Source organism: Rhamphochromis longiceps, linkage group LG14, assembly GCF_057381845.1.
Source record: "Rhamphochromis longiceps isolate RC_006_pf linkage group LG14, R_longiceps_female_GT1.1, whole genome shotgun sequence".
Classification (NCBI taxonomy): domain Eukaryota; kingdom Metazoa; phylum Chordata; class Actinopteri; order Cichliformes; family Cichlidae; genus Rhamphochromis; species Rhamphochromis longiceps.
The window spans coordinates 27,748,883-27,770,126 of record NC_140570.1 but is presented as its reverse complement, the minus strand read 5'-3'; the positions used below and the strand labels follow the sequence as shown (position 1 = coordinate 27,770,126).

Below are 21,244 nucleotides of genomic sequence, written 5' to 3'. Positions count from 1 at the left end.
TGAATTGTTTGGCGGTAGCTATGGCATAGCTTCCACAGATTTAGCAACATCAGCAAGTGGTGGAGGCCAGCAGGTGGATAAGGGAAAGGGGAGGCAAGAGGAGGAGAGACCCGAGGCGGCCGCCGGTCATAGTGGCAGAGGAACTAAACTTCAGGTAAGAAGTTATGACCTGCTGTCTATCTGTGTCAGCTATAAACCAAGTTTAGTTGTAGTTTGTTTTCGTTGTGCTGACTTTTTACAGCTGCTTAGAATAACTGGTACTGGTGGGATGCCCTCAGGCCTCTGGCCTCTGGGCCTGAAGCTCGGTCCTCTCTGGCACAGCTGGCTGCCGGCGAGGACCGCGGGCACGCCACTGCAACCCCCTCTGGCCTCTGCTCCGTAGCTGCGGGGTGACCTCTCCTTTGGGGCTCTACTCAGCTCTTCCCAGGAGGGTGGCACGGTTCCCCCCCCTTTGGTGGTCCTCCTCGGGTCCTTGTACTCTGGGGCCTCTGCATATCTGGGGCCTGGATCTCCTCCATACCTGCTTCATACCCTGGTGGACGGGGCTATGGCTCCCCACACTCCCTAGCAGATCGTTACATGGAGAAACCTTTGGAATACAAGCATGACAAGACCAAGATGGCGCCGCGTATGGATGCCCTGGTGCTTCAGTGCGTTACTTCTGTTTTGTTTTTGTGCATAACTTCTGTGTCTGGGCACTCCTCTGGATATTCTTACACCAGAGAAGAGCTTCTTAACTACAGGACTACAACACCTGTGGATTTACTTCCAATATTTGTCGCATCTGCGGCAGATTTACTGCAGACTCTGATCAGGAAAGTGAGACGCCGAAAGAGAGGAAAGCGAGCCGGCGCACTCGTGCGTCTGAGGAGACGCGGACTGCGAACTGCTCTTCCTGGGATCTTCCTTTCCAATGTACGCTCACTCAGGAATAAGATAGACGAGCTGGCCCTGATGAGAAGCATGAACAGAGACTTTGCCTCCTCCTGTGTCTTATGTTTTACGGAGTCGTGGCTCTGCGAGGACATCCCGGACTGCGCGCTCAAGCTGGAGGGCTTTCATCTGCTGCGCGCGGACCGGCAGGCCTCTCTCTCTGGTAAGACCAAAGGTGGAGGCGTCTGCTTCTACATTAATAGTGGCTGGTGCACTGATGTAACAGTGATTGCTCAGCACTGCTCTTCCTCTCTGGAATACCTTTTTATTCACTGCAAACCATTTTATTCTCCGCGGGAGTTTGCTTCATTCATCCTGGTCGCTGTTTACATCCCGCCAGATGCGGATGCGCAGGCAGCTCAGTGCGCCCTCGCAGAGGAGATACTGCACATGGAGCGGACATTCCCGGACTCTCTCATCATTGCTCTTGGGGACTTTAACAAAGCCAATCTGAGCCATGAGCTTCCCAAATACAAGCAGTATATTAAATGCCCGACCAGAGAGGAGAGGACATTAGACCACTGTTACAGCACGATCAGCGGGGCCTATCGTGCGGTGCCCCGCGCTTCACTCGGACTTTCTGACCACGTCATGATCCACCTAATCCCCGCATACAGACAGAGGCTGAAGCTCTCCAAACCTGTCGTGAGGACCAAAAAACTGTGGAGCAACGAGGCTGTGGAGGAGCTTCGCACGTGTTTGGAGTCTACAGACTGGGACACAATGAAGGCTGCTTCTAACAGCTTGGATGAGTTTACGGACACTGTCACCTCCTATATCCACTTCTGTGAGGACAGCATTGTGCCATCACGCACCAGGGTGAGTTATAACAATGACAAACCCTGGTTTACTCCTAAACTCAAAAAGCTGTGGCTGGAAAAGAGAAAGGCGTTCAGAAGCGGAGACAGGGACTGCTACAGAGAGGCCAAGTACAGGTTCACTAAAGAAGTGGACATTGCTAAACATCAGCACTCTGAGAAGATGCAGCAGCAGATCTCAGAGAATGACTCGGCCTCTGTGTGGAAAGGTTTTAGGAATATCACCAACTACAAGCCTAAAACCCCCCACTCCACTGATGACTTGCTCTTGGCCAACACCCTTAACGACTTTTACTGCCGTTTTGACGAGCCATCAGGCAGCCTTCACACCTCCAACGGCCCCAACAATAGAGACACTTTGGACACTCATTCCCCCACCTCTCCCCCCTCCATAGAGCCATCACCACCTTCTAACACTTCACCTACAACACCCCCCTCCTCACCCCACACAAAAGAGGATTTCACACCACCTCCTCCCACCACAACTCTTCATATTCATGAAGCAGGTGTGAGGAAGCAGTTTAAGAGTCTGAATGCTCGAAAAGCTCCCGGCCCAGACAGTGTGTCTCCTGCCACCCTCAGACACTGTGCAAACGAGCTGGCCCCAGTGTTTGCTGGCATTTTCAACTCCTCACTGCAGGCATGTCATGTGCCTGCCTGCTTCAAGTCCTCTACCATAATCCCTGTCCCCAAGAAACCTAGGATCACTGGACTAAATGACTACAGACCCGTAGCTCTGACATCTGTGGTCATGAAGTCATTTGAGCGCCTGGTTCTCTCCTATCTCAAGACCCTCACGGCCCCCCTCCTGGACCCCCTGCAGTTTGCATACAGAGCCAACAGGTCTGTAGATGACGCCATCAACATGGCCCTACACTTGTGCAGCCACAACAACCTGCAGCATCTGGACTCCCCAGGAACCTACGCCAGGATCCTGTTTGTGGACTTCAGCTCTGCCTTCAACACCATCCTTCCAGACCATCTCCAAGGCAAGCTTTCCCAGATGAATGTGCCTGATCCCATCTGCCGGTGGATCACTGACTTCCTGACGGACAGGAAACAGCATGTGAGGCTGGGAAAGAATGTCTCGGACTCCCGGACCATCAGCACCGGCTCCCCTCAGGGCTGTGTTCTTTCTCCTCTGCTCTTCTCCCTGTATACCAACTGCTGCACCTCCACCCACCAGTCTGTCAAGCTAATCAAGTTTGCAGATGACACCACCGTTATTGGACTCATCTCGGACGGGGATGAGTCTGCCTACAGGAGGGAGGTTGAACGTCTGGTGTCCTGGTGCAGCCACAACAACCTGGTGCTGAATGCCCAGAAGACAGTGGAGATTATTGTGGACTTCAGGAAGCACACAGCCCCACTCCCCCCCACCATCCTGACTGACACCCCCATCACCTCTGTGGACTCATTCCGCTTCCTGGGTACCACCATCACCCAGGACCTAAAGTGGGAGCCCACCATCACCTCCGTCATAAGATAAGATAAGATAAGATAACCTTTATTAGTCCCACACGTGGGAAATTTGTTTTGTCACAGCAGGAAGTGGACAGTGCAAAAGTTATGACGCAAAAATTAGAATACAATAAGAATAAATACAGTACACAGCTGTACAGAATAGAATAAAATAATATACTATATACAGTAGAATAAAATAGAATAAAAATATACAATAAGATAAAAATAGAATACGAATGCTATATACAACTGAGTAAAAATACAACGATGCCAGAAAAGATTATTGCACTTAGTGTTATTGCACATGTGTGGATGTGTGTGTTTGTTCAGTTAAAGTCTTTGTTGTGGAGTCTGACAGCAGTGGGGAGGAAAGACCTGCGAAATCTCTCCGTCCCACACCGTGGGTGCCGCAGTCTCCCACTGAAGGAGCTGCTCAGTGCTGTCACAGTCTGCTGCATGGGGTGGGAGACGTTGTCCAACAGGGATGACAGCTTAGCCGCCGTTCTCCTGTCACTCACCACCTCCACTGGGTCCAGAGGGCATCCTAGAACAGAGCTGGCCCTTCGGATCACCCTGTTCAGTCTCTTCCTGTCCCCAGCAGAGATGCTGCCGCCCCAGCAGACCACACCATAAAAGATAGCAGAAGCCACCACAGAGTCATAGAAGGTCTTCAGGAGTGGGCCCTCCACCCCAAACGACCTGAGTCTCCGCAGCAGGTACAGCCTGCTCTGCCCTTTCCTGTAGAGGGCGTCTGAGTTATGAGTCCAGTCCAGTCTGTTGTTCAGATGAACACCAAGGTACCTGTAGCTGTCCACAGCCTCAATGTCCATACCCTGGATGTTCAGTGGTTGCAGTGGAGAATGCTTGTGCCTGCGGAAGTCTACCACCAGCTCATTGGTTTTACTGGCGTTGATCTGGAGGTAGTTCAGCTGGCACCAGTCCACAAAGTCTTGAGTCTGTCCTCTGTACTCCTTGTCGTCCCCATCAGTGATGAGGCCGACTATTGCAGAGTCATCAGAGAACTTCTGCAGGAAGCACTGGGTGGAATTGTGGGAGAAGTCTGCAGTGTAGATGGTGAAGAGGAACGGAGCCAGAACCGTTCCCTGTGGGGCCCCCGTACTGCAGACGACCCTGTCCGACACACAGCCCTGAGTCCTCACATACTGTGGTCAGTCGGTGAGGTAGTCCAAAATCCAGGTAGTGAGGTGATGGTCCACTCCAGAGTTCTCCAGCTTGTCCTTCAGAACCGAGGGAAGAATAGTGTTGAAGGCACTGGAGAAATCAAAGAACATGATTCTCACAGTGCTTCCAGCGGTCTCCAGGTGAGCGAGGGAACGATGTAGGAGGTGAATGACGGCATCATCCGCGCCAATGCCAGGCTGGTAGGCAAACTGAAGTGGGTCCAGTGATGAGCTTGTTAGGCGCCGAAGCTGAGCCAGGACCAACCGCTCCAGGGTCTTCATCAGGTGGGATGTCAGAGCCACCGGCCTGTAGCTGTTGAGGTCCTTGGGGCGTGAAGTCTTTGGCACTGGTACAACACAGGAGGTTTTCCAGAGCTGTGGGACTCTTCCCAACCTCAGGCTCAGGTTGAAGAGGTGCTCCATCACCCCACACAGTTGGTCCGCGCAGGACCTGACGACCCTCGAGCTGATGCCATCTGGGCCCGCTGCCTTCTTGCCATTAATCCTCCTCAGTTCCCTCCTAACCTGGGTGGTTGAGAGAGACAGGCTGGAGCCTTGTGTTGAGTGTGTATTGGATGCTGTTGTTGGGGGTGGGGAGGAGTGAGCAGGGTGAATAGAGGAGGTGTGAAGTGTCTGAGGTGTCAGAGGTGGAACAGCAGCAGTGGGGGTGGGTGAGTCTGCAGCCGATGTTGTAGACTGTCTCATGGTTGAATCAAATCTGTTGAAGAAATGATTCAGTTCATTTGCCCACCTCACATCCCTCCCAGGCAGAGAGTTCTGCTGTCATTAAGAAAGCCCAGCAGAGGATGTACTTCCTGAGGCAACTGAAGAAATTCAACCTGCCAACACGAACGATGATGCAATTCTACACTGCAATCATCGAGTCCATCCTCACCTCCTCCATCACCGTGTGGTACGCTGGAGCCACTATCAGGGACAAACAGAGACTGCAGCGTGTTGTGCGCTCTGCTGAGAAGGTGATTGGCTGCAGACTCCCATCTCTGCAGGACCTGTACACCTCCAGGACACTGGGGCGTGCAGCTCGGATCACAGCTGACCCTTCTCACCCTGGACACAGTCTGTTTGACCTGCTCCCCTCAGGCAGGAGGCTCCGGTCCATTCGCACCAGAACCTCTCGCCATAAGAACAGTTTCTTCCCCTCTGCTGTTTGACTCATGAACAATAACTGTATGACTGTTCCCACCACTAACACATGACCCTACGCTGTGTTCACTGCATCATTCCATGTTTGGCACTGATCACCACCTGCACTCATGTATATATCTATCTACTTAGCACTTTTAATTCTTATTCTTATTTTTATTTATTTATTTTTTTCATGTCTATTTAAGCGTAATTTATGACAGTATGTTTGCACTGAAGCACTGCAGCAATTTCTTAATGTTGTAAACCTGCTCAACATTTGGCAATAAAACCCTTTCTGATTCTTTCTGATGCTGATCCACACAGGTATGCACAGAGGTGTACATTCACAGACGCGGACTACACCTTTCTTGGCTGTTGCCTCAAAGCACATTGTGCGCTGTCTATCTTGCGTGCTGCACAATATTGTTTATTATTTAGTATCTACTGTTATCTACTGCTAGCTAGTTTATTGTGATGGTGCTGTTTTTTTATTATGTTGCTCTTTGTTGTTTGCTTTCTCTTCTGTTTTTTTTCTCCGTACAGGTGATCCAGGTGTTTTGTTTTTCTTTTCTTTTCTTTTTTTTCCTTTCTCTCCCCCCCCTTCTCACCGTCTCTTCTCCCCTTTGGTGTTTTCTTTCTCTCCCTCTCTTTCTTTCATTCTTTCTCCCTGTCCTGTCCCCCAGTCATGTCTGTGTGCACTTAACGCCTACGCGTGGAAATGGTAGGCTACACTACAGTTCACTACCGGTAAAAAATAAACTTAATACAGTATTTGATTTTTTTTTATAGAACAATAAAATAAAAAGTGCTGGCTGAGGAGCGCTGCCGTGTTGAACTTTGACCTCGGAGTGACGTGACGTTTGTTCTCACAACCAATAAAAGTGCAGAAAGTTGCAAATCAGGCATATTGTTCGTATATACACAAAATAAATAAATAAATAACGAAATAATCCCGATATTGTGCCAAAGACTGATTTACAAAGTTACTTTGTGTTCTATGTGTAATACCTTTGCTTAAATGACTAAATGGACTGTGTATTTATGACTCTGCGTTATAGTCCTGCATACATAAGTAACATTCATATGTACAGATTAAAATGTACAGAGATACAGTGGGGCAAAAAAGTATTTAGTCAGCCACCGATTGTGCAAGTTCCCCCACCTAAAATGATGACAGAGGTCAGTAATTTGCACCAGAGGTACACTTCAACTGTGAGAGACAGAATGTGAAAAAAAAAATCCATGAATCAACATGGTAGGATTTGTAAAGAATTTATTCGTAAATCAGGGTGGAAAATAAGTATTTGGTCAATAACAAAAATACAACTCAATACTTTGTAACATAACCTTTGTTGGCAATAACAGAGGTCAAACATTTACTATAGGTCTTTACCAGGTTTGCACACACAGTAGCTGGTATTTTGGCCCATTCCTCCATGCAGATCTTCTCGAGAGCAGTGATGTTTTGGGGCTGTCGCCGAGCAACACGGACTTTCAACTCCCGCCACAGATTTTCTATGGGGTTGAGGTCTGGAGACTGGCTAGGCCACTCCGGGACTTTCAAATGCTTCTTACGGAGCCACTCCTTTGTTGCCTGGGCGGTGTGTTTTGGAACATTGTCATGTTGGAAGACCCAGCCTCGTTTCATCTTCAAAGTTCTCACTGATGGAAGGAGGTTTTGGCTCAAAATCTCACGATACATGGCCCCATTCATTCTGTCCTTAACACGGATCAGTCGTCCTGTCCCCTTGGCAGAAAAACAGCCCCATAGCATGATGTTTCCACCCCCATGCTTCACAGTAGGTATGGTGTTCTTGGGATGCAACTCAGTATTCTTCTTCTTCCAAACACGACGAGTTGAGTTTATACCAAAAAGTTCTACTTTGGTTTCATCTGACCACATGACATTCTCCCAATCCTCTGCTGTATCATCCATGTGCTCTCTGGCAAACTTCAGACGGGCCTGGACATGCACTGGCTTCAGCAGCGGAACACGTCTGGCACTGCGGGATTTGATTCCCTGCCGTTGTAGTGTGTTACTGATGGTGACCTTTGTTACTTTGGTCCCAGCTCTCTGCAGGTCATTCACCAGGTCCCCCTGTGTGGTTCTGGGATCTTTGCTCACCGTTCTCATGATCATTTTGACCCCACGGGATGAGATCTTGTGTGGAGCCCCAGATCGAGGGAGATTATCAGTGGTCTTGTATGTCTTCCATTTTCTGATGATTGCTCCCACAGTTGATTTTTTCACACCAAGCTGCTTGCCTATTGTAGATTCACTCTTCCCAGTCTGGTGCAGGTCTACAATACTTTTCCTGGTGTCCTTCGAAAGCTCTTTGGTCTTGGCCATGGCGGAGTTTGGAGTCTGACTGTTTGAGGCTGTGGACAGGTGTCTTTTATACAGATGATGAGTTCAAACAGGTGCCATTCATACAGGTAACGAGTGGGGGACAGAAAAGCTTCTTACAGAAGACGTTACAGGTCTGTGAGAGCCAGAGATTTTCCTTGTTTGAGGTGACCAAATACTTATTTTCCACCCTAATTTACGAATAAATTCTTTACAAATCCTACCATGTGAATTCATGGATTTTTTTTTCACATTCTGTCTCTCACAGTTGAAGTGTACCTCTGGTGCAAATTACTGACCTCTGTCATCATTTTAAGTGGGGGAACTTGCACAATTGGTGGCTGACTAAATACTTTTTTGCCCCACTGTATGTACACAAGCGTGTACACAAAAGTCTACTGCCGATCGAGCTGCTCAGTGGTCGTACAGTCTCATGCAGAGAGCGTGGAGGTGTTGTCCATGGTGGATGTTAGCTTAGACAACATCCTCTCCTCCCCAGTCTGCTCAGTGGGCTTTAGCGGAACGCTAAAGCTGGCCCTCCCGACCAGTTTGTTAAGTTTCCCCCTGTCCCTCTCTGCCATTCCACCACTCCAGCAGACCACAACATAAAAGACAGCAGACGCCACCACAGTGTCGTAGAACATCCTTAGAATACGTACTACCTACATCATAACCAATCAAGTCCTGCTTTTTTTTAAATACAGAAGAGGATTTATTATTTACTGAAAGGCTATGCCTTAGTTTGCTTCTTTCATTATTGTGTTTCGCCCTGCATAAAATAGATAGCTTTTCTGATAACTACAGTCAGTACTCTCCTACTGGCATTAGCGGTGACCTAAGAGGCTTAACCGTAATATTGTTGCAGAAAATGAATCAATGATCGGAACTTTTAAAATCAACTGGCTCAGAGCTTGTTTATCTCAGTCTGATTCCATGTGGTTTCATATACCCAGATCTTTATTTAAGGACTAGGAGGAATTGATTTTCTATTAAGATGTGACTTTGAAACTAGTAAAATACCTGTTACACTCTCTAATTTTCACAAACAGATTCTTCATTTTTGGAAAATGATGTTTACACACAACTTTTCTCTTCACATGTCGACCCTATGGAACAATAGAGTGATAACTGCTAACAAAAAGACATTATTTATCAGAAACTGGTTTGAGAGTGGTATCTTGTTTGTAACTGACTTGCTGGATTTGAGTGGTGCTTTATTGGATTATGTGTCTTTCTCGAAGAGACACGACTTTAATTGTCCATTAAAAGAATACAGAAAAGTTTGCTGTGCTATCCCTTTGGCCCTAAAGCAGCTGATACGCAACACAATGCTACATTCTGAGGTCAATCCAGCGCTGCCAAACTTAAAAATTGGTAACTACAACCTAAATGATAGTAAATGTAACAATAAATTTATCAGTGTGAATTTCAAATCTATTCTTTTCCAGGGGTTTAACTCGGGTAGATATTTGCAGGCCACCCCCACTAGGTGATGGAGCTGATCAAAGGAGCCCAGAGCAATTGATCTGATGTGGTGGCAGAGGCTGTATCAAGACTAATGTAATCTAATAGATAATTTCTATATTGGTTAGAATTAAGATTATTTTTATTTTTCCAGTTCATGAGGACTGTTTTCTTGGCTATGCATAGGGCAGTGAAGACCATATGGGCTATATTCTTTTCTGAAGTGACATTATCTAAGCTGCCCAACAAACACACTAAGGGGGAAGCTGGAATGTTACATTTCAGACACTTTGATAAGTCTTCACATATCTCGCGCCAAAACTTCTGAACTGGTGGACAGAACCAAAGAGCGTGGATATAATTGTCCGGTGAATTGGTTTGGCAGTGTGAGCAGTTGTTGGTAGACGTAAAGCCCATCTTGAACATCCGATGGCCTGTATAGTGCACTCTATGTAATATTTTGTATTGAATTAATTGAAGACTGGGATTTCTAATTAAATGAAAGGTTTTTAAGCATATCTGAGACCAGAAGTTTTGATCTAAGTTAACTGATAAATCCGCTTTCCATTTTGCAATAGGAAGTGATATTGATTCATCCGTTTTAGAAAGCATTCTGTATATTTTGGAAAGTAATTTTGGGGTTTTAAGAGTAAGAAATTGAACCACACTTGGTGGTGTTTGTATAGTTCAACTTGACCCGGTTTAAATTTCTTTTTTACTATGGATTTAATTTGTTGATATTCTAAAAATCTTTTCTTGTTGATCCCATATTGTGTAACTAGTCCGTCAAATGGAATAAATTCTGTTCCTTCTAATATATGTTCTAAGTATTTGATTCCTTTACCACTCCAATCTGGAAAGTTTATCATATTGTTTTGTAATATGTCAGGGTTGTTCCAGACAGGTGTACGTTTGCATGGGATTAATGAAGACTCCGTCAATTTTAGAAACTCCCACCATGCTGTCAGAGAAGAGCTGACGCTTTTGAAGCATTCATGTCGTTGGATGTTTGAGCTTATAAATGGTAGGTCTGAAATCTCTAGATTATTGCAAAGTGCTTGTTCTACATCTAGCCAGGGTTCATCTAAGGAATCAAGTCTTATGTCTTGATTGCTTATAATCAGGGGTGCACATAAGTGGTCTGCAGGTGCGCATGCGCTTTTAAAATAAAATACGTGCACCAGATAAGAAGTTGCAAAGCGTGTTTGCTTACATAACATTTTCTGGAGGAGGACAGACATTTGTTTAGAACTCTTCAAGATGTCGAAGAAGCAAGGTCCTTTAACCCTTTAAGCAATTACTTTGGTGTTCCTCCACCTCCAAAGAACTGTCAGAAGGAGCCCGAACCGCAAAAGAAGCGCGTATTCTCGGAAAAGTGGTTCGGACAAAAACAGTGCCTTTTAATATAAAAGGCACCCCTTCTTATAATCCAAAATTATTGCTCAAAAATAAAACATTCTTGTATTTAAAACTTGTTAAAACGCTAACAATCTTGCATAAAATTCATTTATGTGAAAAATGGATTAAATCTTCTTTGTATCAACTATTTCTGTTGTTGATACTTTCAAATTCACATGCTTGGTTATGGAGTGTAAGAGTATTATAAACCCTGGTCAATATATTTTGAATACAAATCAGATTCAGAAAAGTAAGAAATAAAAGACTGAGTAATATGAGTATTAAATGAATCGAATTGTTTATATATTTATGATCTAATAATTTAAATGTATTTATTTTCATCCATGTATTTTAATTTATGTGGAAAAATGTTTACAATTCAGCGCCACGACCCATTATAGCCTTTTTTGTGTTCAATTCTGGTTTCAGCAGGATGATGTAACATTTGGGTCCAAACAGTGTGATCAAAAGACCAAAGCTCGAGGCCAGGATGGCAAATGCCTCCACTGCATCTGCATAATTTCCAGGTGAGCTTATATAAACAGGAAAAAAAAGCCACCCACACAGCACAGAAGATCAGCATGCTGAATGTGATGAGCTTGGCCTCATTAAAACTATCAGGGAGATTCCTCACCAGGAATGCAATTAGAAAACTGAGGACAGCCAACATGCCAATATAGCCTAATAACACTGCAAAACCAAAAGGGGACCCAACTGCACACTCATAAACAATCATATCATTGTGGTATTGGGTGTTTTTATGTGGAGATGGGGAAGCAGAAACAAGCCAAGCAGTGCAAATGGCTGCTTGAACAGATGCAAGGCACAGAACTGTTCCTCTCTGCTGCATAGCACCAAACCACTTCAGACTGGTTCCCCCTCCTGGCTTGGAGGCTTTGAACACAGCCAGAACAACCATGGTTTTTACCAGGATGCATGAGACACACAGCACAAAGCTGATGCCAAATGCTGCATGTCTGAGTTGGCATGTCCACAGCCTGGGTCGTCCAATAAACAGCAGTGAACAAAGAAAGCACAACTTAAGTGACAGTAATACCTGGAAACTAAGTTCTGAATTGTTGGCATGTACTATGGGTGTTTTGTGATGGTAGATAAAGATCCCCAGAACAACAGCACATGTACATGTGCCCAGCAGTGAGGTTGCTGTCAAACAAATACCCAAAGGCTCATGGTAGGAGAGGAACTCTGTCTTCTTTGGAACACAATGGTCACGTTGGGGGTTTGACCAAAAGTCCTCTGGACAACTGGTGCACCCCAGGGAGTCTAATAAAAGGTAGAAAGATGAAGAAAGGGGAGGATGGTAAAATGCATATTATATACAGATACGAATTAAATTTTATTTTTATGCAATGTTGAAAGATAAACACTTACTGCTTATATTACTGACTTTTCCGTCAGAACAAGGGATGCAGTCAAAACAGCATTTGGGTTCCCCCTTCTTTCTCACCATGTGGGTACCAGGTGGACAGCTCTCACTGCATACCGATTGAACTGGCTGTTGGACAAAATATAAATAAATATTGCCTGCTACAATTTTATGTAATACAAATGTCATAAAAGATAACTGTCAAATAAAAACATATCAAACCTTTTTGGAATTAAAGTTCCAGAAGATTTTGTCTTCATCAAGTAAGATTTCTTCACCTTTGAAAGCTGACCCCTTAACCTCACCCACATTCTGAACTGTAGTGCTTCCATCAGGGAGCCACAACCAGTTCATCACATCGTAAATTGGCACAACATCACCATTTTCATCAAATGACACTTGATCACCAAATGGAGTGGTGAAGTTTACCCTTTCCAAGTAATAAACAAGCTGTTAAAAGGTAATATATAAGAAATTAATTTCACAGTGCAGGGAGTGGCACCCACTATCAAGTAACCAAATTAAATCTAACACTTAACCCTTTAAGACCTACCATAGAACCAAGTCCGCCAGAGCTTACTTTATACTTTTACATGCTGTGGAGCCATTTTTGGGAGCATTTCAAGTTGCTATACATCAATACAACCATTATAGCCCCGATTTTAATAATATGTATTCATTAAGTGCATAGTAATTACATAAATTGCAAAAAAGTGCAATAAACTACAAAAAAATTGAAAATCGTTTTTGCTTTTTTAACATATATTTCTAGTTAGAGAAATTTAAGAGGTTTATCCCTCAAAACTGTAAATACAAAAAAGTTGCACAAAATAGTTTCCCACCACAGGAAATTTATTTTGAGTGTCTTCATAGTTTTATTTTTGAAATACACCAATTTTTATACACTGCAGGAAAAACGAAAATAAATATTATACTGCAAATTTGCAAAAAAGCAGCATATGCATCAAAATAAACTATTTCCAGCAGTGCAATATGAGTCCTAAGCATCCCAGAAGCGACACAGAAAGTCATAAAGTCAAAGATAACTTTTAAAAAGACCAGTATAGGCCCTGAGGCCCTGATGGTAAAAAAGACTACATTTCCGCGAAAATGACATCACTTCCGGTTTCGGGCAGGTAATGGCGGAAATGCAAAAGTTCGCGCTGACGTCTATTCCAACGTAGGAAGTGTTATGAACAGCTGATCGGATCGGCAAAGCGTGTTTCTGGAATATTATGTTTTTGTTCCTGCAAGCGCTTTTTATGCAGTTTTTGCAAAGCTTTCTGTGGAAGGAAACCGTGACCTAGGACAAGCTGATGGCATAAGATGTAAGTACAACTCCTCCGGTTTCATATGCAAAAAAAAATTTTGCGCTAGCTTAAGTGGTTGCAGTGCTACCGGGATTTAAAAATAGTTACGCAAAACAGAGCGTGCCCACTCCGATCGGCTCTAAAGGGTTAATATACCTGTACATATTAAAGGCATTGAAATCGAGTTCTAAATTAAACAGGAACATCTCCAATTGTGCCATATATATGCATACTAGTTAATGTGCTCTAATATAAATATATTAAACACTACTTTTGCTCAATATGAAAAATCCATTTAGCTCTCTTCAGCTCATTTCATCTTATTGAATTGTTTTTTTTTTTTATCCAACAATTTTTTTTCTGAAAGTAATTATAGAATAAATGGTTTACTCAGATGAAGATGAAGTATAAATTAATAACTCACCTCCCATAGCTCCAGTGATTGCAGAGTGGCACAGCTGTGCCCACTGAAAGGCCCTCTTCCTGGCTTGCATTGCAGCATGTCATCAAGGGAATATGCCAGGGCATAAACGGCTTTGTACACATTGTACTCAGGCCGGAGGTTGGAAATGTCCAAGAACTCAGTGTTAACATTTTCTAGATCTTCCTGTCCAGTGCATATTGCACCTCCACCTTCCACCCAACCTGCTGGAGCTGGTGCAAATCTGCACTGAAATGTAAATTCCCAAAACTCATTCACCTGAAATATATGTTTGAAACATATTATTAATAGCTGTATGTGTGTGTGTGTGTATGTGTGTGTGTGTTTTAAAAGGACCAAATAAAAGTTTCGCAGCTAACACAGTAAAGTTTTGAACTCTCACCATTGTCTTTCCATAGCTATTACTGTCAAGTAGATCAGGGCGTATTTGTAATAGGAATTCCCTGAGCCCTGGTATTTCTCCTCGACGAATAGCAATGCCCAGTGTACCACCTAGGTATGGCATGAGCTCAGGTGTTTGAAGCACAGCAGCTGTTGCTGTCCAGCCTTCACTGGCTAACCACTGTAGGCCTGTTACATTCTGCCTTTCTATCTGTGCATTTTATTTCATCAGATATAAAAAGCAGTATTGTAAATGGCAACAACTGACATCATCATGACATTGAAGTACTTGCTTGACTTAAAATTAATTCTATATCATTATTTTTCTGTACTCTACTCAAATAAAGACATAATACATGTATTAACCAGTTTAGAGAAACAAATTCTTTTAAAATTGCACCTCTTCCATAAGGTTTATCATGTGAGTCTCAAACACAAAGGCAATGACCACACGAGCTGTGGATTTCTTCATCACATCCACAATCCTTCTGAGTTCATCTGTGTCTTTGTCAGTGGGTAAAACCTCAACATAGGCAAGGCAACCTTCTCCAGACACACTCAGCTCAGATTGTAAGGATCTGGCTGCATGAAATCCATAATCATCATCAGTGATGAGCAGACCTGCCCAAGTCCAGCCAAAATGTTTTAGGATCTGAATCATAGCTCGTACCTGAGTGAATACAGATTAAAACATGAGTGCTGCTCATCAGCTGCTGTTGACTTTTTGTATTGTCCAGATTGATTTTTAACCTGGAAAGCATCACTTGGGATCGTCCTAAAGAAGGATGGATACTTTTGACGGTCACTCAAACAGGAACATGTGGCAAAATAACTCACCTGTGAAAAACAGACAATATGTTGTACATTATTTTCACATTAAATTTACAATTACAGGATTATAAACAAAAATGACATTTTATGGTTAAAGTGATAACTTACCATGGGTACTCTGTACAAACCTAAGACGCTGGAGATAGCAATAGAACGTGTAGAGGAAGAATCACCCACAATCCCTACAACTGGAGGATTTCCAACACATGTATTATGTAATATAATTTGTTCCTCTTGACCACTGACTAATGACAACGCTCCACGGAATCCAATTCCAAGTTCAGCACAGTTGTCATAAAGAGTGTATCCCAACGTCACATTAGGTAGCAAGCTGGAGTTGTTGTTGATCTCGTCAACAGCAAAAGCCATGGTTTGTGCCAGCCTAAATCCTTGTACATTGAAACTAACAAAAAACATTTTGATTTGAAAAATACATCAGGATACGTAGAAATTAGCTGAGCTTTATTAATCAACAAAATATAATTACTTATACTAATATATTAATATAATTACTTAATATTTATATTACCATTAGGTTTGTCCTGTTTCTCTCTTTTTTTCTGTTGTTTCCTTGTCATACTTACCTGTGGCAAGTAGGCTGTTCTGGCTGTGAGGTAAATAACAGGTCAGAAATGCTTGAGAAAAAGTGGACTGGAAACAGTCCTCCCAGGATGACATCTCCGCTCTTCTGCATTCTGTTTATATGAAATTGCTCCTGTAGTTGGCACGAGGAGGGAAACAGAGAAGAGGGTATAGTATAAGAAAAATAAGAATACTGCACAATGAACAAGAGCAAATTGCTTTGTAAAAATGAGCTCATGACAGCTTTCAGATTTTCGGACCCTAGTCATTTCATTTTATTGCTTTGCCATTCCCTTTTATTGAGATGCTGTGTTGATGAATTTTCCATACCACCCATGTGAGAAAAACAAGGTGAAAGGGCGGGGCCTAAAACACATTTCATCAGAGATTGGTTTTGTATCGAGGAAGACTTAGGTAACGCTGTGAGTGTATTACTTTTGTTTATTTTATTCCTTTTTAATGTTATTTTATTTTTCAACAGTTATAAAGGAAGAATGATTTTCTTTTGGTTCAACCAAAATATGAGGTGCACACTGAGAGATATATCAAATTATTGTCGAATTATAATTCATGTACAGCAAAATTCATGGTAAATGTCTCAAAAGGGAATGATAAAAAAAAACATTCCAAGTTCAAAGTTTGGGTTTTCTTTGAAAAAATATCAGTATATTTTTTTTAATCAATATTATTATTTTGAATGCCAGACTAAGTGGACTGGTACCGATCTCATTTCTTGAGACTGGTACCAGTCCAGGTGGGTAGTGGTGAGGGTTTCCTTAGGTTGTAGAGCATGAGGCCAATAAGGAAAGTAGATGGTTGGCATTGACACAATACAGATGGCTGATTACAGAGCCTCGGGAGGCTGAAGTGAAGTAGAAGGTAAGTAATAAGGAAGGGGAGCTGGTAATTGAGTTTAGTTTCTGGCTTGCGGTTGCGCATTCCGCCTTCACGTTGCGCCGTAAGATGGCCACACCGACGAGAGCGCCCAGTCATCTCAGCAAAAATGTTATTATTTATTTTGTACTGCTTTCTATTTCTGTGCGCATAGCACAATCATATACTTGACATGAAACACAAATGCTTTGGGAGCTACGTTCGTCAGCCAGTTCAGATGTTACAGTAGGTTTCGACACCGTGAACGCTCTGCTACCTGGGATCCTTTGTTTACAAAGAGGGGGAAATGCGCCGGATTTTTGAGCCGATCCCGACAGAGAAACAGCAAGCCACCTCTGCCCAGCATCCTGCTCGTGAATCTCCAGTCTCTGGACAACAAACTTTCACTGTTTACCAGGGAGACCGAACGAAGGACTCAGGTAAGAGAAGGGGAGGAGGGGTGTGCTTTATGGTTAACTCTTTGTGGGCTAGAGATGTGTGTATCTTAAAAATGTACTGCTCTCAGAGCCTCAAGCTGCTGACCAAGTCAGACCTTTTTACCTCCCGAGGGAGTTCAGTTCAGTTCTCCTTTCAGCTGTTTACATCCCCCCACATGCTGATAAAGCTACGGCTTTGGACGAACTGTATAACATCATTATTGGACTTGAGAACAAAAATCCCGAAGCTGCCTTTATTGTGCTGGGAAACTTCAACAGAGCCAACATGAAGTACTATCAACTATCAACACATCTCCTTCCCCACAAGAGGTGATCAAACACTGGACCATTGTTACACTCCATTCAAAGAGTGCTACAAACCACTCCCCCACGCAGCTTTTGGCAAGGCTGACTATTGTTCCATACTGCTGCTGCCTGCGTACAGACAAAGCCTCAAACAGGAAAAAACTGTTTCCAGGGTCATCTACAAATGGGACAGTGAGGCTGAGGGGGTCCTACAGGGCTGCTTTGAGACAACTGACTGGCAGATATTTGTGGATGCAACTGATGGCAACATCAATGAACTTACAGACTCTGTCATTGGATATATTGGAAAATGCATGGACAATACCATCACTAAAACCACCGTCCGGATATATCCAAATCAGAAACCCTGGGTAAATAAAGACATTTGTGCCATGCTAAAAGTGCGGACCTCTGCCTTTAACTCCGGGGACGCTGATGCATATAAAGCAGCCAGGTACGACCTCCGAAAGTCCATAAAAAAGGCCAGAAACGACTACAGGGACAAAATGTCCAGCTACCACAGCTTTGACACCAGGCAACTGTGGAATGGACTGCGCTGCATCACTGACTACAAGAAGGACAACACAGGCAGTGCTCAGCCCGCCGCAACTCTCGCAGACGAGCTTTGCAACTTCTTTGCTCGTTTTGAAGGCGACAACAGAGAACAGATCCTCTATCCTGAGGAGGACAGTGAGGCTGCAACTCTAACCCCAAAACAGAAGCTTTGAGATGGACTTTCAAAAAGGTCAATCCTCACAAAGCTCCGGGTCCGGACGGCAGCCCAGGCCGGCTTCTCAGAGCGTGTGCCGACCAGCTGGCAGAGGTGTTCACCAACATCTTCAACCTCTCCCTGAGGCAGTCAGTGGTCCCCACGTCCCTCAAAACATCCACCATCATTCCCGTTCCTAAGAAATCCGTGGTCTCTTATCTGAATGACTACCGTCCTGTTTCACTGATGTCCGTAATCATGAAGTGCCTCGAGCAGCTGGTCAAAGGTCACATCTGCTCCTCCCTCCCTGACACACTGGACCCCCTTCGCCTATCGGACAAACAGAGCCACTGAGGGTGCCATCGTCCTGGCAATGCACACCACCCTCACTCACCTGGAAAAAGGGAATACATATTCATGAATGCTCTTCATCGACTACAGCTCAACATTTAACGCCATTGTGGAGTACACCAGGCACAAATACACGCACACGCAGGTATGTACTGCCAAATTCCACATTTATTGACGTGTTTGTTTTGACAGCTGAATCAGTCGCACAGCCTGACAGCTCACGAGCCCAGCTGATCTCTCCCTGGCCGCTCCTCCCCGTCTCACTATAAAAACACAGCGGAGGGAGACCATCATCAGTACATAAACACCATCAGCTGTTCTTACCGGCCTCGCAGCGCCGCCCTGTTGAGCCTTCTGCTCCACTCCTCCCCTGCAGCTGCGCCCGGGGCCACGCCTCCGCCACAGCCATCATCCACTCAAAACTTACCTCGAAGCTCCTTGACCTTGGCCTAGCAACACCAATCTGCAGATGGAGTCTAAACTTCCTCACAAACAGGCCCCAGGTTGTGAGAGTTGGTAAGCACACCTCATCATCACTCATCCTAAACACAGAAATGCCACAGGGTCAGAATCAGAATCAGAATCAGAATACTTTTCTGATTCTGATTCTGACCCTGTTGTGTGCTTAGCCCCCTCCTTTATTCCCTGTTTACACACGACTGCGTCTAACACCATTATCAAGTTTGCGGATGACAACCATCATAGGCTTAATCACAGACAATGATGAGACGACCTATAGAGAGGAGGTGATGGCAGTGTACAAGTGGTGTCTGTAAAATAACCTGTCTCTCAACATCAGAAAAACTAGAGAAATGATAGTGGACTACTGGAAACGACCAGTCAGGGAACACCAGCCCATCCACATAAACAGTGTCAAGGTCGAAAGGGTCAGCAGCTTCAAATTCCTTGGAGTCAACATCACGGAGGACTTCTCCTGGACCCTTCACACAGACACTGCTATCAGGAAAGCTCGCCAGCTTCTCTACTTGCTGAGGAGGCTGAGGAAGTTTGGCATGAACGCTAGCATCACCTCAAATTTCTACAGGTGTGCAATCGAGAGCTTGCTGACAAGCTGCATTACAGTTTGGTACGGAAGCTGCTGTGCTAGCAGCCGTAAATCACTACAGAGGGTGGTGAAGGCAGCAGAGCACATGTAACAGGGTCATAAATCACATTGTTATAATTACACAAAATGTGTTCTAAACCCCCAAACTGCTCCTTTTATACCTGACTTTTAGGACCTCCAAGCCTGTAGTTATGTTCATTATCAGTTAGAGCCCCTCCTCATTCTTTTCTTCTTCCTCTTTGGTGCAGTCCTATAAATACAGTGTACCCCTTTTGCCTCTCCCCTTTTCTACAATTCCCCTGTGGGAGAGGTGGGTGTCATTTCTTTCCAAAACCTTAAAACACACATATAATTCATATTTAGCCACCCTGATGTTGATTGTGATTTTAGTTCAATTATTGTCATTATTAAGCCTGTTTTTTGTTAGATGTTATAAGTGTGTAGTATGTGTGTATCATAAATGTGTTTCAGGTGCCATAAATGCTAGCATGAATATATACTCCTTGCTAGCTTGGAAGTTGTGGTGGGTTGAGCTAACCCTCTTCCCCACTGTTTGTATTTGGTCGTAGGAGCTGGAGTGGGCAAATTATTTACTTGGAGGTCTTTCTTTCTTTTACCTTTTTTATCAGGTATGTCAGATTTCATGTTTTTGTTTTATCTTATGTCAAATATGTCACGTGTAAATGCATACTTTATCTTTAATGTAAAAATAAATGCCAGCCCTTTTCTACAATTCCCCTGTGGGAGAGGAGCTGGAGTGGGCAAATTATTTACTTGGAGGTCTTTCTTTCTTTTACCTTTTTTATCAGACACAATGCAGAATCACACCAGTTACACACATCGCTGGCATGAAGCTTCCTGCCATTCAGGACATTTATCTTCAGTGATGCCTCCGCAAAGCATCATCAAGGGCCACAGCCACCCAGCACATAAGCTCTTCCCCTTGTTACCATCTGGCAGACGTTACAGTCTGTCTGCCCGGACTACAAGACTTAAAAACAGTTTCTACCATCAAGCCATACGACACCTGAACCACAACACTTAAACACATAAAAAACACTCCACAGCATGCACTCAGAAGCTACCCTGCAGCTTCACAACTACACTGTACAATCTGCACTGGTCACTTCACGTTATTGGTATTTATATTAGGAAAAAAATGTGCAATACTGTACTAACTGCCACTAAATTTTTTTTGTACTGTGAAGTCTGTACTACTGCTCATTCCTGCCACTGTGCAATATCCCATTTTTGAGTTCAAATTTTTTCTACACATTCTCACTTTTTATTCTACAAGCTCTCACATTTTCATATCTCCATACAAATCCTTCTTGTGGCCAGGTCCTTGGTCAGAGGCAGCAAGAAGACGTGGTTATTTTTCTTTTCCCTCGGCTTGCTTCCTGTACATTGGGATTTTGGTCAGTGGATGACAGGGTGGTTTTGCTGCCTCTTCATGTCTGGGAATGGGTTCTAACTGTTGTTTATGCAAAACATATGTGCAAAGCAATAGTTCAGAGTAATCAGCCTTCTTGGAGACCAACCATCTGACAGACGCTCAGAGTAGAGCTGCTACTTCTCAACATTAAAACGAGCCAGTTGAGGTGGTTCAGGAATCTGGCTGAATGACGGTTCCTGGCTGCCTTTTGGATAAGATATTTTGGGCATGTCCTACCAGAAGGAGGCAGACGCAAGGCATGTTGGAGAGATTATATTACTTGACTGGCTGGGAACACCTTGATGTTTACCCGGATAAGCTGTAGGAGGTGGCTGGGAAGAGGAAGGTCCGGGCAACCTTGCTTAGGCTTCTATCCATGTGAT

The 21,244-nt window shown here is 44.1% G+C and overlaps 1 pseudogene; it reads right to left on the bottom strand.

Moving 5' to 3' along the window:
- Nucleotides 1–11,123: 11,123 nt before the first annotated feature.
- On the bottom strand, nt 11,124–15,796 carry LOC146654278 (extracellular calcium-sensing receptor-like; annotated as a pseudogene).
- Nucleotides 15,797–21,244: the final 5,448 nt, after the last annotated feature.